Source organism: Hesperophylax consimilis, chromosome 1 (assembly GCF_061612785.1).
Source record: "Hesperophylax consimilis isolate HC1 chromosome 1, BYU_Hcon_1.0, whole genome shotgun sequence".
Lineage (NCBI taxonomy): Eukaryota > Metazoa > Arthropoda > Insecta > Trichoptera > Limnephilidae > Hesperophylax > Hesperophylax consimilis.
The window spans coordinates 4,787,974-4,807,079 of NC_142836.1; the positions used below are offsets into that span (position 1 = coordinate 4,787,974).

The window sequence follows — 19,106 nt, forward strand, 5'->3', positions numbered from 1 at the left end:
CTCTTTAAATTAAATGCAAAAATCAAACCAATTATCCGTTTATACCTACCTGAGAGGATAGGTATCCAGTAGAAGTTACCCATACCTAATACACGAGGATGCTAGTAACCTCATAAAATAATTACTAGAACCAAATATTAAAATACAGACAGTCCTCATCCTAAATTTGGCATCTCGAGTAGACCTTACATATATCTCACATGATAATTGGCTGAATGGGTAGGCACACAACCTATCGCTAAAAAGCAGGCTAAATGTCGACAAGATTGTCGTGTGTTATCTATGTTATTGACCTAGAAAGGGATGTAAATCCCCGACGACGAGGGAGTTACAACGTTTTCTGGAGGTGGCACGTAACTTGAGACCTTACGTGTCACATTTTCGCGACTAGATTCGTGACAGGGGATGTCATGGCTTTCCCCTTCTACATTCAGTAAAGTAGATTTCCTGGAGGTGTTTGAGGTTGGGGCAGTTCTGAAATTGGTGATGAGACCTGGTTTTCTTTATTCTGGCGTGACGGTTGCCGATTTGGAACAAGGGGAGACCCGGCCGGTTGTGATATACAGACACGCAGATATCGATCGCCTTGCTCAAATTGTCATCCGTCGGTTTTGTTTGGTAAAGAGGAGGAGCCAATCTTAGCTTGAAAAAAAAAATTCATTCCCTTTCCTCTCCTTCCCCTCCCAAAGTATATGCATGGATGGCGCCGACAACTAGCACCATAAGTTTGTCGTGTGTATATCACATGTATAAAGTCTAACACTTTATTATACTCACATAATCCTATGACAGGTAGACTCACGTAGCTAGTTTGAAGAGCAGGCGACTCAGAAAATCAGGTTTATGAGATGGCTTTGAAACACAGCGGTAATGAATTCAACTCACTCTATCTCAAAAGAGCCAAGGGATGCCACACATACATGGATAACTGGGTTTCTAAACCGAGAAACAAAAAACCGACACAACGTTCGGTGAAGCCTTTTTATACTGATCCGTCACGTGAAATGAGTACGTTCAAGGTCGTACGTCACGTAGACAAACTAGGATGTACACACTTGAAGGGGTGTGTAATAAAGAGAGAGGCAAGGGATTGAAAGACGGCAGGGAGGACCTTCCTACCCCGGATATATACATAACCAAAGCCTTATGGAAAAGTTGCCTATGGGACTTAAAGAAAATTTATCGTAGAAAGAAGAGAAGAAAAAGTTGAAGTAAGAAAGGGCAGATCATTACAATATTCTAGTATATATTCTTATTCTCTCTCATTTCCTAATAACATTATGAAGGGTTATTTCATTGAATTTTGATTATCACAACTTGGATTGGACTTTCACATAATTTGAATATTTATTAGAAATTTGATGAATTGTTCAAATTTTATGAAATAACCCGTCCTAAATTAAATTCCGTTTAGTCGGGGGATATTATTTGATCCACGGTGCCGCCTGAAAGGTGAACATAGCAATATAGGACACCTGTTTCCTAATAAGGCAGGTAGCCATTAAATCTTATGGCCAGCCATTGAGCAGATTCAGCTTTGATGGGATGCGAACGGGACTTGATAGCCCTTAATTTGATGTTGTCTGCCGTGGAATCGCCTAGTGCGTGCTCTTAATTTCGTGACTCCCGGAATTAGCGATTCGCAATGTCTGCAGAGATTATTATTTTTTTATCTTTATTAGGAAATATAATGCTCATTTGATGAACACACGCTAATGTGACTGTTGTAAATAAAAAAAATATGTACAAAAATAACTCGTACTTACCTCTACGAAAAAATTATCTTGGTAAGAATCTGATACATTGTGGACTGCCATAACTAGATATAATTTACTATTTTGAAACCGATAACTGTTTATAAAATCTCAACTAATTTTTGATGAAACCTATCGTCGTCAACGCATTATGAGACTAAAGACAGGCTGTTTCAGAAAATTTGAACAATTTTCAAATTTCTTAGGTGATTTTCAAATTATGTGAGAAAGTTCTGTTTTTATTTCAGATTTGTGCAACAACTGGCCAGTATATAATGACAGAATTTGAATAGAAAATTCACAGAACTTGAAAATAAACTTTGAAATTAGATAATTTTTTCAAATTTTGTGAAAAAACCCGCCCTAATAGCAATTACATGAATATCTATTGTTTATTTTGATATCTCATGAAATGCTTTATATAAAACATTTTTTAATATTTTTTGTAAACGTTAACGCAACCTAGAGCTTAGTTTTTTTTTATAAAATAGAAGGCAAGTGACCCGTAATTAATAACAAAAATACTGTCAGTAATAATAATCAAATCAGTTACTTTCCTCTACAAATAAGGTTTTTTAACAATTTTATTTGTCTTATAACAGACAGGTAGTTGCCGAGAAGACATTTTCGTCAGTTCCAGCCAATCAACAATTAACATCACTACACCATTAGCGCTGATATGTTTCATGATTTTCATGGCATTCCGTTTTTGTCTTTGAAAGTGGATAGCACTAAATTCAGTGTAATAGCAATAAGCTTTATCTCCCAGATATTTTTTTACATTTTGTTACTTCCTCGCAAATTAAGGGTAGTAATAATTTTAAATTTTTTGAAATGCTAGAATGACCCTACATTTAACATGTTGTTAAAATAAATTCGGAATATATCGTGTATTTTAAAATTAATGGCTTATTTTTTTTTTTACATTTGATATTAATCCTCAGTCAAACCTTTTACCAAATTGCAAATTATTACTACTATTAGTTTGTGAGGAAAATAATAAAATGTACAAAAAGTTTAGTGAATTTTTTTGAAAAACTGGCTTTGAGGAGATACAACATATTGACACATCAAGCGACGCGCAAGTGAAACGGACAGCTGTCGATATGTATTGTAAGGCCAATTGCTACAAGTCAAACATCCTGTCGCACCCACGGCAACGGGGTTGTGATGGGAAAACAACGGATTTGTGGGATTGTCCTAGTAGAATGCTTTATTTTAACTTGCAATGTTCTGTCATTACAAATGTGTCCCTTTTCGCAGTTAAAGCATTGTGTTATTGTCATTTTCTTGGAAAGTAACAACAATATGTAAATAAAAGTAAGTTAACACACTTCAGGCGGTTATCTTTTGCCTGGCGACGGGCGAAAATAAAGGTTCCGCGTGAATTATTTTAATTTGTTTTAAATCACTATATCTTGGAAAACAGTGAAAATATTTTAATAAAAATTTCTACATACTAAATCAACATACCCAAGCAATAAAATGATTAACCAAAAAAATACTTAATTGCTTATCAAGGGTCAGGTATTCAATAATAAGAGGTACCTTTGTTGAAATACCGATGTACACGAGACTCGAATATAAATATAAAATGCAGAATTGTATTGCGATTTCATAATTATATACATATATTTGAGACCTTTAGAGAGAGATTTGCATTTAATATTTATACAAAAACATTTGAAAATGTATTCTTTTCTGCCATTGAAAAGCGTTAGCAAAATTAAAAAATACCCTTCCCGTCCTTAAGCAACAATCGACCGAACGGGTAGAAATACCTTTCCTGTCTGAAGTGTGTTAATATGAAGTAACCAATGATTAAGCGCTGTAAAGACAAAACCTTGTATCGGTAGATACGGTATATTACCATTACACGGGTTCAAGGCTCTCAGAAATGTTGACACAAGAATGAGGAAATGAAACACGTCTACAACATCAAAAAACTACGAGCATAGTAAACAAAATCTGGATAAATTACAGTTGAAATATAAGTCTTCCCACAAAGTCAAATGCGTAGATTATTACACCACCGATTTTGTCAGTCAAATATTATATTAAAATTATCAATGTTTTTCTTTCACTATCTTTAACTTACGTTCTAGAATCTAGATGGTTTAAAGAGGCTGCAATAACATTTATTGAACACTCCCTAACCAATTTTGGTAAAGGTTACGAATTCCGCTTCACGGTAAATATGGAATGTTTACTTTGAATTAATACTTGAATTTAGTTATATTTTTACTAAAAATTAATATAAATGTTGGGGAAAACCAAAAATAAACACTTCAAATTTTAATTTCGTTTAAATTATTTCACATAAACGATATAGGTACACCGGTCGTCAACCAAAATCATAACGCCATGATACATTTTTGTTCACAAGATTTCAAAGAAACAAAATAATGTGACATTTGCCGGAAATACCAACCTCACAAAATAAATTATTATCAAAATAAAATTTGAGTTTTATCCCAGTTTTCAAGTAGTTTGTGGGCTACGCTAGGTTTGTATAGACGGGTTTGTGATTTAATTCTTATACCTATTTTCCATGTTATTTTCTGTTACAAAAAAATGCCCCTTTAATAACGCCTGCTCGCGTCCCCTTTAGAGTTATATGCCAGTTTTCAAGTAGTTTGTGGGTTACGCTAGGTTTGTATAGACTGGTTTGTGATTTAATTATAATACCTTTTCCCATGTTCTAACCTAAACTACCTAAACGGAATACGTTTAATCACATTTTATTCTATTTGGTTGTTATTCGGGTTATTTAATTTAATTATATGTTGATTATTTGTTATAAATAATACATTGACTTACATATGAATATGGATTAATTATACACGATGATATTATTTATTTTATATGGCAATACTTAATTTTTTTGGTTGGCAGCAGTGTCTATGAAATATTTTCTAGGTGTGAATTACGATATTATGAATATAATCCAACTCTTGATATGAACATAGTCGCCGTCGGCTGCGACTATAACGGCACCGCATACTAATTGACATATCGCGTAAGTGACTTAATAAACGAAATTAAAATTAAAAGTGCGTATTTTTCCGTCTCCCCCGACATAATTAATCATGTTTTGAATTAATAAAGCTAAATCCATTTATTTGAAAGTGAAATATTGCGTATTAAGAGTGAAGCGGAATAAGAGAAAAATAATCCAATTTTTTATATTTCTTTGCAGATCGTCCCGGAGCTAACATTACCATCCTTTATTATTTCCCAGCACTGGCAAAAGAGGAAGAAGGATTTATTTTCATCGTGTCTAACTGTCCATATTGGGTTACACGCTGCTGAAATCTAAAATAAAAATAATGAAACATTTCGTTTACCTCATTTTCTCGAGCTGTTTTTTTTACGTTGAACTTCTTGTTAATACTTGCGGTGCTTTAGGTAGGGTACCAGGAGAACCAACGTTTTGAGTGGGTTGTAGGTACATTATTGTATAATCCTTCCAGTAACCTAACCAATATTTGATATAAATCGAGAATTTCAGATGAAGTTACCATTAACTAAATATAGAAATTCTACAGAGAATATATATTTCACGACAACCATAGCCGAAATTTTTACACTTCTCAGAATAAATTTATTCCATACAAAATAATGATGCTGTTTTGGTTTGGTTTTCAGTTTTGATTTTGAAATTTTGGTTTGCTATTCATAAGTTCGATTGGGAGTAATAAAAGTTGTTAATTAAAAAAAATAGGTGTTGCAAACTAATTATTTCAGATGTTAATTGCAGAATCACAGAAACCGAAAACATAATATTGGAGTTTTACCTAACATTAAAATTCTTACCATGTTGCCTTCCTTATCCAGAATATTCCTTGGTGAAAGAAAGCATCTCTGTTACTACCCGATTTCGGCTTCTTTTTTCTTAACTTTTTCAGTGTTCAAATTTCGCGCCGAATTCTGCTTCGAGAGTTCAATGAAGAAAAACTGTCGGAGTTTGGTGAACGTCGGCGATGGCTTTTTTGTTTATTATCACACTTTACGGATACACAGGAGAAACATTCAGAACACAAAAATTCGTCACGATTTACAGTTGCGGGCACGGGAATCTCAACCACTTCGAGATACACAATATAATCTGAGATTGCGTAAATTTTCATCACGATTTACACTTGCGGACACGGGAATCTCAACCGCTTCGAGATACACAACATTATCTGAGATTGCGTAATATTTGATATGATATGTTTCCTTGTAATGTCTGCTAAGTGGTATGTTTATTCCTTAATTACCAGGTGACGTGTATAGTATATAGGTGTGTGTGTGACGTGTGTAATGTATGTGTGAGTGTTTTTTGCGTGTGTGTGTCTGTATGTATGCGCATTGAACAGTTTAAATTATTGACATGATGCCACGTTTGAATTTGGGCAGTGAATCCGAAAATAATTAAACGTGTGGAATAGCACTGTATGTCGTGTACGTCTCAAAGGTATGTTAAAGTTAATAAGGGACAGAAGTTCGGTACAGTCAATGTCATTGTTTAAAATTCTGTGTATAAATATTGAGTCAGCTACTGCTCGTTTTTGCTGCAAAGTTTCAAATGCACACTCAAAAGTTATTGTTGAATTTGTAGGTAATATATTTTATAAATTTGTTTTGGATACGTTCTATACTACCTATGTAAAGTTTATATTGTGGATTCGTGAAAGGTTCATAGGAACCTCGGTTCATAGAGGCTGTTTTCGTTTGGCCCAAAGATGTATTGTAATTTTTGAATAACAATAAAAAACGTCAAAATCAGATTGTCTGATATTATCTGATTCAGATATAACAACGATTGTGTAACCTAGTGTAATCTCTACTATTAATCTGATTCCACAAAGAAGCAAAAACTCTTCGAAATGTGTGTGAGTTCCGGCGTCATGAATTTTGCGCAGATTTTAATCTGTTAACATAATTTCCATCATGGGCTGTGCCACTTCCAAATATCCATTCAAACGTTCAATTATTTATTATCAATTATTCGTTCATTAATATTTTGCGTAAAAATCATTTGGGATCATCTTTAAAAGGGATCTAAATGATAACCTAGTCTCCTTCAACGGAAGCAATCTTCCGAACAGGCCTTCCATTGATATGCTTGGTGTAACTATAAGTGACCAGCTCAGGTATGGGAGCTCCATCGAAGCCAGAGTAAAGCTGGCCTCTCAGAAGCTGGGCGTACTGTACGCAGATACTTTAATAAACAATATTCAGGGAAATATAAATTACTTTTATAAACAATATTCAGGGAAAGATTAAATTCGTCCGTTTTCTACTTTTCGCCGATGACATCAAACTCTTTCTGAGAATAAGATCGATAGAAGACTGTAGAAAGCTCCAGGAAGATATCGATGCAATTATTGACTGGAGTATTGATAACAAACTTGGGTTCAACTTCCAAAAATGTTCAGTGATGTGCTTTACAAGGGCACACAAGACCATCTATTTTAATTACAAAATGAAAGATACGTCACTGAAGCACATGGTGACTTGCAAGGACTTAGGAATTGTGTACGACATTCGCTTAACATTTCACGCTCATATTGAAAAGATCTGTAAATCAGCCACTAAGATGTTGGGTTTTGTCATACACAATTCGAAAGACTTGACCAACCTTGCAGTAATAAAGCTGCTTTACTTTAGCTTAGTGCGTAGCATTCTCGAGAATGGATCTCAGGTATGGGGGCCAGAGGACACTGTCTATGTACTAATGGTCGAGAAGATACAAAAAAAGTTTTTACGATACCTCTACATGAGAGAGTTTGGTTATTACCCATGGCTGTTTCCAACAGCATTTATCTTGGGAATGCTGGGTGTATGCAGCCTTAGTTCCAGAAGGGATGTTGCATTACTCCTGATGGCGTATAAGCTACTAAACGGTTTAGTATCAATACCAGACATTCTCGCTAAAATAGGATTTTATGTCCCGGATAATTTTGCGCGAGGCCGCCAACACAGGCTTTTGATTCTTCCTAGGTGCAGAACTAACTTACCAATGGTGATGCCCTTGGGAAGAATCACTAGGTTAATTAACTGCCTCGCAGGAAATGTGGATATTTTCCACATGTCCTACAACGTATTTAAACGTGAAATATTATTATTCAATACTTAAAATTGTAAATCTAAATTTGAAACTTTTTTCTTTGTCCCACTTGTAAATGTACCTATTTGTTATTCACTTTTTTGTAAATGTTAATTATCGATATTGCAATGTTCTGGTTCATACTGTTTTTGCAAATAAACAATAAATAAATAAATAAATAGTACACAACTGCTGACCCTGTACAAATCGCAAGTGCGCCCTACTGTCGAATTTGGCAGCCATCTCTGGTCCGGAGCCCCTAAATACCTGAAAAAAACCCTTGACTCTGTGCAAAAACGGGCGGTCCGTTTGATAGATTCCCCAATCTTAACAAACGGACTGCAATCTTTAGAGCACAGGCGTCAGGTAGGTATGCTGTCCTTGTTCTATCGGTATTACAATGGAAGATGCTTTGAGGAACTAGCGTCATTGATCCCTTCGGCACCGGTGCGTAGTCGGGATACACGCCAAACGCGCGCCCAACATTTGTACACGGTTGACATTTGTCACATGAGAACGGGTCGCTTCTACGATTCGTTCTTAAGTTCAACAGCTCGGCTGTGGAACGAACTGCCGGCCTCTGTGTTTCCTCCCTCCTACAACATGGGACTCTTCAAGACCCAAGTTCACTCCTTCCTCTCCACAAAAAGACCCTCCACACAGCATCCCCAAAGATGACATAGGCCCTGAGGGAAATTATTTTCTTCAGGGCCTCCTGTGTGGAGTTAATATAAAAAAATTGAAAAAATTGTAGAAGGAACAGAATTTTTGATTTAGTCTGATATTACAACTACCGTTTGCGGTAGAAACATGATATCAATTGAATAAAACGGCGTCGCTTCATCGCGTTCGTACACGCCTAGCTATTGGCGGCAGTAGTTGATTTCACATAGGGACGAATCGCGCGACAAATTGCGCGAAATTTGAACACTGAAAAAAGTTAAGAGGAGAAGAGAAGCCGAAATCGGGTAGAAACAGAGATGCTTTTTCTCACAAAGGAATATTCTGATAAGGAACTGCACTACATAATAAAAAATACTATTTTTTTCTTGTCTAATGTCTGTGCGTCCTGTATGAAATTAGGTTCAATGAATTCAAATTTGATTCGAATTTACATCTCATTTTTAAAACTGATTTGTTGTCAAGAATTTAGACTATCCCATGATTTTTCACGGGCGCACGCAAGTCGCCCATTAAGTAATCAAAATCGACCCGAACATTTCCGCTTTGAATCTTTCGCGTGAAACACTATGTTATCTTTTTTTATATAGAAAACGGCTACCATTGTCATATCTATCTATTTTGCGGCCAAGGTTAGTCTAATTGAGTTAACATAATCTAAAATGTTAAAACTAAATAATCTTACAACCTCTAACTGAATTTGAAAACTATGTCTTTCTTAGTATAAACCCTTCGCAATGTCGGATAGTGCATTTGGAGACTTAGGCAAGATGGATTTTCTCCAACATCCGATTCCTCAGAAGATGGCACTTTCTGCTACAGAAGGTGGCAATTTTCCAGCGCGCAACATAATGGACGATCTGCATGCATATTTAAAACACGTTGCCTGTGGACACATATCTCATCCAACGCTACTACCATAAGGAATATTGAAAATCCTTTAGATCAGGTTTTTGAAAAGTCTATTTTTTTAAATATTTACTCCAAACTGAAGGTTCCCTGAAATCCCTAATATTTCTCCCAGACCCTTTGAAATTTTTGAGGATGCCGTGAGGCAGGAACTTTTAATGGAAGCATGATGGAACTAAAGAGGGAACACTTCCCTAATTGAATACAAAACCGGAAAGCCTTACACAAATCGAACTTTTGAACACAATAACAAATGGTAGAAAACCAGATACATAATAAAAAATTAACAGTGAATGAAATCACACATTCTCTTGAAATAACGTCAGAACGAACATGGCATCCCACTTGACGTATAATTTATATGTTAACAATACAAGCAATCCAAAACTGATCACAAACGAACCAAATTCAGTCTCGTCAAATTTGTTCACAATTTAGAATATTGAGTATATATTTCTGTCTTCACTCAATATTAGACTCCATGCGCTGGTGGTAGATGCTACATTGACCCGTTGCCTTCGTACACATAATATAGATGAAAATTAGGTTCGCTGATCTGAGTATATTTAAAAGTGTGAACATTTTTATTACATTTTTGAGCTTTTACGTTTGATCTAAACAAATAATATTTAAATAATAATAATCATACTTGTATTTATATAAGGCCAGACACCGATATTAGTACGATAATGTGTAAATATTGGGGTTTTCCAAGCATTCGTTCTGAAATAACTTATCAATCTGATGTTCGGTTGAATTGCTTTGATTTAATTCTAAAGCATGTTAACGATTTTAGAATATACAAACTAATACACAAACAAAAATATCAATCAAATTTTCGAGACAATTCAGTAGTAACTGATCCTTCAAATATCCTAGGGATTTTTTTCTATACTTAGGCCCTGAATTTAATAGGATATACATTGGATCTGCATTTGATTGCAAGCTGCTCCACCAGATGAAATAACCGATTAGCGATATTGGAATTTTAACGTATTCAATTTTAGCATATTATCTAACTTTCAAAAATTCTTGAAGTCTTCTTGATAAATAGTAAAAATATGAGTAGGTAAGAATGATTAATTAATCAAATTCCCTAAACTTTATAACTGGTATCTTACTGGATATTTGAAAGCTTTTGATCACACATGATACATACAGACTGAATGCTGTAGAAATGAGATACCTGAGGTGTATCTCTGGTAAAACCATGTATGAAAGTGTGATAAATGTGGACATCAGCAAAGAATGCAAGTATGCGTAATAAGTAAGATAAAGAAAGGGACGCTCAGATCGTATGGGCAAGTTGAGAGAATGAACGAAGAAAGGAGTGTAAGGAGAATATATGACGCAAATGTGAATGGTAGCAGAAGTCTGCGATACCCGAGGAAGACAAGGCACAATCAAGTGAATCATATACTTTAGTCGAGCCATGTCAAGAGTCAGAATAATAGAAGAGTATGTATGAGACGATGTATGAATGTGAATTATGCAAGGAGTATGTGCCAAGTGATGATAAATTGTCTTTTTTAGGGGAACGAAGACACTAAAATATATCAAACAATTCATTTTGAATTAGAAACTAATTTTTTTCTTTAAAACTGAATCATGCTATTAAAAAAGATGATGACAGCTTTAACAGCTGTTTTTGTTATTGTTGTGTTAAGTCCCGTAGGCGTCAATCCTTTATACTAATTATATCCTGGATTAGGCAATAGTGTAGCTTGGCTTAGGTCTTCGCACTAAACTAGGGTTTTCTTCTACGAGAAGGATGCCTTTAGATCCTATTTAAGTGCCGATTGAGGATTAAATTGGTTATTAAAACCGTGTCGAAAGTGTTTCCGTCGATTTTGTCGACAAAATTTATTTCAGTTTCAGTTCAAACTAAATTAATTACGATCGACTTTCCCATAATAGTCATTTCGATCAACAGCGGTTTCGCTCAAAAATGTTTACTAATATACTTCAAAATAAAAATTAGACATAAAGGTGGAAAAGTTCACGGAGACAAATGAGTATTGCTAATTTATCAAAAAGTCTTCACATTATTGAGAATCAGGTTAAAAACGAGATTGCAGGATAATATATTTGTAATTTACTAAAAGTTTATCAGGAAACCTTTTAATTCAATCGTTAGGCTTGTTTTCAATTATTACTATTTTTTCTCCGTGTAGAGACATTTTAATACTTAACGAAATAAAGACAAGGAAAACCGTTACGTCTTCAAAAGTCACACCATTGGTATTAAATAGTAAGGAAAGGTAACACTTCATGTACCCATCAAAAACAAGACAATGAAATTTCATTTAATTAAACATTTCATAGTTTTCCAAAACTGGGCGTCCTGTATAGGGCTAGCTGCTAAATTGTACAAATCTCATTGATGTCCAACTGTTGCATTTGGGAGCCACCTCTGGGCTGGAGCTCCGGAATACCTGATAAACCTGCTATCAGTCCCCTGTGCACCGGTGCACGAACACAGACACGAGCGGAACACCAGTTGTTGGCTTCATGAAAACGGTAGAACTGTAGAACTCCAATAGTTTTTGTATATGTCGGCTAACGTGTAGAACGAGCTACCAGCATCTATTTTCCATCATCGTGTGATACAAACCTCTTCAAAACCCGCATTAATAAATCTCTTCCTACATTTCCTACCTTAACCCGCCTCACAACGCTGCTCATCCGTGTGGTGATATAGTTCCCTTATCTACGCCGTGCAGATGGTGGCACTCTTGTGAGGTTAAATGTAAAAAGGAATCGACTTTGACCGATATTATTATATTTTGTAAATAAGTTATCTTTCTCCCAAGAAACCATTTATTTTTTCTTCAATATTGTTACAATTGTTTTTTTGAATTATCCCTTAGCAATAATTATATCATATTGTACTTTGGAAATATAAAGGGTGAACTTCGGCTTACGGTTAGTAAAGGTTCAACTAAATTTTATGGTAATAACCAATTATTTTCCCAAAGCAGAAAGCTTCTTTGAATTATATTTTTCTAAAATAGTATCTAAAAAGTGGTAAAATTTTCTATTTTTCTAGCCATATTTATTTTATCTGGAACACGGCATAACTAATCTTTTTTAAACCATCCATAGTATCCACATTAAATATATATACTTCTCAGGCCGAGTGTTTTGGGAAGTATTGTTATTTAATAATCTCTGGGTTAAGGTATGAAAATAATAAACGCAATATATAAAAAATGTTGATTTGTTTCCCAAAACAACATCTAGTGTATTTATATTATATTATAATATTATGAGTGATGCCCATTAAGACGGGCATGTCGACAGGCTGCGAAAAAAATATTGCAAACTGTCCAAGCCACTTCCGGGTACAAGATTACTAGTGATCAAGAAAATTGCGATTTTTCATAACGAAGCCTGCTCATCAAGTGGAAATGAACGAAAGGCTAACTTTATGCGACATTTGTGATCAACTTTGATGAATTTTTTTTTTTGTGAGGCGCAATCAATTTCCTTTTAATTATTTCCATTCTGACCAATTTTTCTGAACTATGGCAAACTGCACTCCTCTTAGAGCTGGTAATACATTATACTTTAAGATGGTTTTGGGTTTAGTTTTACTCTAGCCGTCAATTATCGGATACCAAGAACTATTGAGCTTAGCCCCGTTATCTTTATTGATAGTTTTTGAATTTTTATGAATTTATATTTAATCTATAAATAATCAGGCGTGCTCTATTTATTTTAGGTATTCCCTGAATTTCAGGAACAAATCCAAAGAAATGGCCGGTTTAAATTAAATGCTAGGCAATTGCCGATTTGTCAGGGTGGTCGAGTTTACATGCTCGATAGTGTTCTGATATTCTTTCGGAAATTGTTCGTTCTGTCTGGCCTACATACACCTTGTCACATCTGGAATAGCTGAGTTTATAAACTGCGTCTGTTTCAAGAGGAAACATAGCTTTTGCAGGCCTCAGTAAGTCTTGATGTTTTGTTTTGTTCTTGAGACGTTGTTGATTTGCACGGATCGAACTTTCTACAAGCTTCCATTTTTTCAAAGACAATAACAAGCACTATTTCGTTCTCTTTCTGACATAAAAGAAATAATTAATTTTTAGATGAGAGGAAGAGAGATATATGCATTTTAATAATGTGCGGTCGTTCTGGGACAAATATGGTCTTAGGAGAGTATAATGCGCGCACGGCATTTGGGACTGTTTGGGTCTTAGAAGGTCCCAAGGGTTAAGAGGAAGCTACAAGCCAAAAATGAGTATATTCTTTGAATACCTTATATTGTAGGTAATAGGCATTAAAATCACTTGACAAACGAAGTTTAGAAACATTCGATATTCGGCATAAAACTGGTTTTTTATTTATTTTTTAAATAATTTTGTAAGAAAGCAAAAAAGTTAATCAAGTGAAACTGTCACAGATAATTTTATCTATAATAATGTATTTTTTAAAAGTTGTTTATTTTACGCGTTCTATTGAATTTTTTTTTGTAGCTCACATTTATATTTTTTTATTGTGTAATTATTGTTTTTATTTGTATTCTACTCAAGCGAAAGGATAGGAAAACCATGTTTTTTTTACATTAACCCTACACAGGAGGCCCATTTTCCCTCAGGGCCTATGCATCGTGGGGGATCTTTTTTAAGGAACGGAAGGAGAAAAAGTTCTGGAAAGGAAAAGGGTATGCGGGGTGGGTAGGAATCTAGGGATCAGTGTGTCCAGGAGTAACGGATGAATGAATATATCCCTCTCACTGCGGCGCAAGGCGATTGGTCGAGAAACCAGTTGGAGAGGTCAAAGAATCTCCCCAAACCAGCCTCTCCCGATCTGGAATTTCACACAGCTGGTGGGCAGGCGCATCCTGAACACACTTCACCATGATCGGGAGGGACTAGTTTGGGGAGTCCTTTTGACCTTAACTATAACTAATGTTCTCTCTTGACACACCGTCTTGCGCTTCAGCGGGAGGGATAGATCATTCGTCTGACACTCCTGGACACACTAATGTCCAGATTCCTACCCACCCCTCATTTTTTTTTCCTTCCCAGAACTTCCTCTTCTTACTTTCCTTAAAAAAAACCTCCACACAGCATACCCAAAGATGACATCAAAATAATTTCCCTCAGGGCCTCTTGTGTGGGATTAATTTAAAAAAAGTAAATTTACAGATAAATTGAAATCATTAGAGTCAAATTAGAGTCATTAGAGGTAACAATGTATTAGTGAAGCAACTTATAGGAAGAGAATACGTAAAACAGTTTGTACCTCTGTTAATATTAACTTGGTGTAAATATTCGTTTAAGGTGAAGTAAGGCTCTAATAACAGGGTTTTCTCGACGCTCAAATTTCAATTATTTTTGATGAACGTATTACTAAAATGTTTCTAAAGGGATCGCTGCGGATATAAGTTATTCATATTTAAGATTAATAAAAAAAAAAATGACCTACCATTAAATGTTTTTAAGTAAAACGGTTTGAAATTTTTATAAATTTTATTTTTCTAGACAAATAATTAGTAATTTCCCAAGGGATCACTTGAGAAACATTTGATATTTTATCAATAAGTTCATCAGAAATAATTCAAAGAAACCTCACGGAAAGATTGATTTTCTAGGCTTGCTTGGGCAAAGTCGACCGTAGATCCATCCATTACGATAGTTTTAGTATTATTTATTCGCCGAATATTGTTTTACACGACTTCATCACTTATGTCGGTAAGATCCCCACTTTATTTTAAAGATTATAGTGTGCAAATTCAACCGCAGGTACTCGTTTGTCCAAAACACAAGGTCCGCACGTCGCATATTTTTGTGCATGGCTGTTTCACTTACGTCGTTAAGATTCTGGATTTATTTTAGGGTATTGTCTCTTCTTAAGGTGTGTTAACAATTGGTAAAAAAGAATATTTTTACATATGTTTTATTTCAATGGAATCATTAAAATAAAAAAATTCGTGCATCTTGGGTCCTTATTCGTGTTTTTAAATCAGAACAAATCAATGATTTATACTGAATGTTCCTGAACATGGTGAATAATGTTTGTTTGGTGCTATTAGTTCTAACAGCATACACGAACTTAATTTATATCAACCACACAAAGTACTTAGCAGGAAGGCTTGGTGGTTTATGCCGCAATTAAGTGTTTATTAATTAAACCATTAATTTCCGGCTGACAGTTTCCGCACAATTCTCTACGTGAGGCTTTTATCATAACGCAGGTCTCGATAAACGTGATTTCTATTCATGTTTCGACTCGAGAGGTTTTCCTAAGAAGCATGCCATTTACTTAGTGCATAAATTTGATAAAATATCTATTAATTATGCTGAAGGTACAAGCGACTGTAATACTGGTAAAATTCGTATTGCTTACAGGTAAAGAGTGAAATATTACTTCTAAAGTTGACCCGTTTTTCGTTATTTGTTTACCGTACATAAAATAAATTGCTATGCTTCACCGTGTTTACCGGACTTCATAAATATCTCCCTAATATATAAACTACCACAAAACATCAAACGCTTGAATGCTGTAAAAAATCAACGCGTTATTTTTTTTTTTGCTACAATATTCGTACATACATCTATTTTTAATTTTTGACCTAATTGCGATGCCCGGCTAGTAGCCAATTTCAAAGATTTTTTTGGTTTGCTTAGGCTTGAGAACCTTTATATATTATGCTCTCCAAAACTCACGGTATTTTCTCAGCCACGCTCTTCACCTTTTTGATGTTGATCCTGTTAACCAAATTTATATTTGTTGAAAAGTGTGCGTTATTTTCAATTTTTTTACGAGCACGTAGGGTTTTTTGAGGATAACCGCCATAAAGTTTTTTTCTTACCGAAAAGTGCTAAAGTTAGACAATTAAAGGAAAGGACTCGACCAGTGTATTACAGATAGACATTATCAATGGGGTTAAATCACAATTATTATCTTACCAAAAATTAAAGAAATACATTACAATCTGGTAGAAACAAAAACAAAAATACTCCTGAAATAGTCTTTCAAGAACGTTTTGAATTTTTAACCAGTGGAAAAAAATTACCGACTAAATGATTGTGTATTATGTTTATTAAATTAAAGTACATTGTAGAACCTGCAGACAATGTTGCTACCACTAGGCAACTTTGGAAGATCCTTCAAGCTGCCTTGTAACAGCTTGAACCTGCAGACAAGCTGCCTTGTGACAGCTTTGAGTGACTTTTTGGTTATTATTAAAAATCTAAGCTAAATTTTTTTTTTGTTTACTTACTTTATTTTAACCATCTGTACATAGAAGTTTAAAAATATATTTTTTATTATTAAGTACAAACGTACATTTAAAAAAAATTTATATGGCAATATTATTTGTAAAGCTCCTACAATCCAGCTAGAATCTATCGATTGGTGCAAACTTTATGGTTTCTAGTAAATTATTTTGTGTTTTGGCTTTTTTTGGTAGCCTAATTTCGTTGCACGTTCTTGTATTATGTTTGTGAATGTCCTTTTTACACATGATTTTATTTGAAAAGTATTTTGGTAATAGGTTGTTTGTTATTTTATGTATAAATATCATCGCGTTCAATGTCAACAACTGTTTCACTGTTAGCCAATTTAGTTCCTCTAACATTTTAGATACTTTTGAAAATCTATTACTATTATTATAAATCAATATTTTATTCTAAAATTAATAATTATAAAATTAATTTTGCGCATTTTGGTTATGTTGACAATTTGCCTGTTTTGAATATATTTTTGAGTCTTCCTCAAGGTATTCGGGGAATTCTCAGCATGCAAATATGTGCGCTATGTTCAAAGGTTTCTACTTCGTTTCTCGTGTCCACGTTTTGCCTCCATAAATACTTTGAGGAAGATTCAAAAATATATTCGAAAGCAGGGAAAGGTATTTCTAGCAATATTCACTCTGATTATTGCAGTTTATATAAATAATAAACAGAAATTGAAATAAGTAATAATTACTATTATCCGTAACTACATGTAAATAGGTTAGCAGTAGTGTTTTGTGGACACCTCACTAGAGAAAGAGTGCTGAGTTATAAGTATAACACAGTATTTTCCTTGTGCCCATGGTTACATGCCTAAATCAAATAAGCGTCCCTTTCTCTATCTTAATCATTACTCTTATATCGGCCTTGTATTCTTTGCAAAACTCGGTTTAATTACACATACACTTCAGTGATCTCACATCATTCAGTCAAGTTTTGGAATAAATGACTTAGAAAATCCAAAATCTTTCGGATTGAATTCCACAAGGAAGTTTTTGCTGAGAACGGTACTTCAAAATTCTAGCATATATTTTTTTTTAATAGTCCACCAAATATCAACAATAATAACCTTAACCACCAATGGTGGAGGATTGTATATATTAATAATCTTTCCTCTTCCTGTACAGTTAAATTCCCATCAGAAATTAAACCAGCCTTTTATACCAATAACAACCTAGGAAACATTTTAATAAACGCTAAAGACAAAGAGGATATTTTAAGCCACTCGGGCATTTATAAAATTACTTGTAATGATTGTCTAACCTTCTATATTAGACAAACATCACGTAACGTAGAAACTAGAACAAAAGAACAATTAAGATGCTTAACTATTTCAGGTTTTTCAGAGTGCGCGGAGCCTTTAATTAATGAAGACCATACTTTTGACCGTAATACAGGTATCAAAGTCCTATATAATAATGGAATAGGTTTAAGAGTAAACAATTTAGAAGCTTTGGAAATAAATAAAAATTAAAATTATTGATAACCAATTAAATTTAACTGTCAGCCCAATTCTTAGTATGTTCCCCATTACTTCACTTATCTCAAGTTCCCTCCCCCACCTCTCTCCGACAACGACGCACTGTCCTATACTGGTATAGGACAGTGTACACTCTAGTATACTGTCTCTTTCTTTTTTAATGATTTATGTATATGTGTGTACTTCTGTATTTAATAGCATTTTTTTTGTTTAAACTGTCCTGATGATTGGTACGGAGGTACTGAGACCGGAATACAATAAAATATATCAATAAAGTGACCTAAAACTGAGAATTTTCATTTCATTTATTTTATTTTTTATAAAATGAAGGCAAATAATTTGAAATAAAAAAGAAATGTTTCCGCTCGGGATCGAACCGGGGGCCTTCCGCGTGTTAGACGGATGTGATAACCGCTACACCACGGAAACCCGATGACGTCAGTCCTACTGCAGACTTTCATACATGATCGAACCAAACAAAATATAATATTATTTATATGTGTATTAAACTAATCTGCAAAAGTAAACATAAGATTACGTAGGTACACGATAAAATAATATTTTTGGTGCAGTAGTTACTCTTGACACCGGAAATAAACACTGTTTCAATAAATAAGATATATTCAAGTCAAATACACATTATTGTGTTTGTTTTATAAATAATGTTTATCAATATTTTAGTTATTACTTTTTTTGTTTTACGTTTCAAATTGATCTATTTAAATTTGAATTTTATTTTCATTAATGAATGAATTCAAATCTTGGAAGTGGAAACTAACCCTCTTCCCTACATCCGATCGATCCGAACTCGGCGGATATACTCGTTGTCGATGACAATGCATTCTATCTTTGATTGGCGGCAATCGTGGACATATAGGTACGCATTTCTCTGGAATTCGGTGGCATTACAGCAGTCAATATACGCAATAAATGTTGATCCT

The 19,106-nt window shown here is 34.4% G+C and overlaps 1 non-coding gene across 1 annotated transcript; it reads right to left on the reverse strand.

The window, feature by feature from the left end:
- Positions 1–18,521: 18,521 nt before the first annotated feature.
- On the reverse strand, positions 18,522–18,594 carry TRNAV-AAC (transfer RNA valine (anticodon AAC)). Its single transcript has one exon. It is a non-coding gene; the product is annotated as a tRNA-Val (tRNA).
- Between the last annotated feature and the right edge of the window lie 512 nt (positions 18,595–19,106).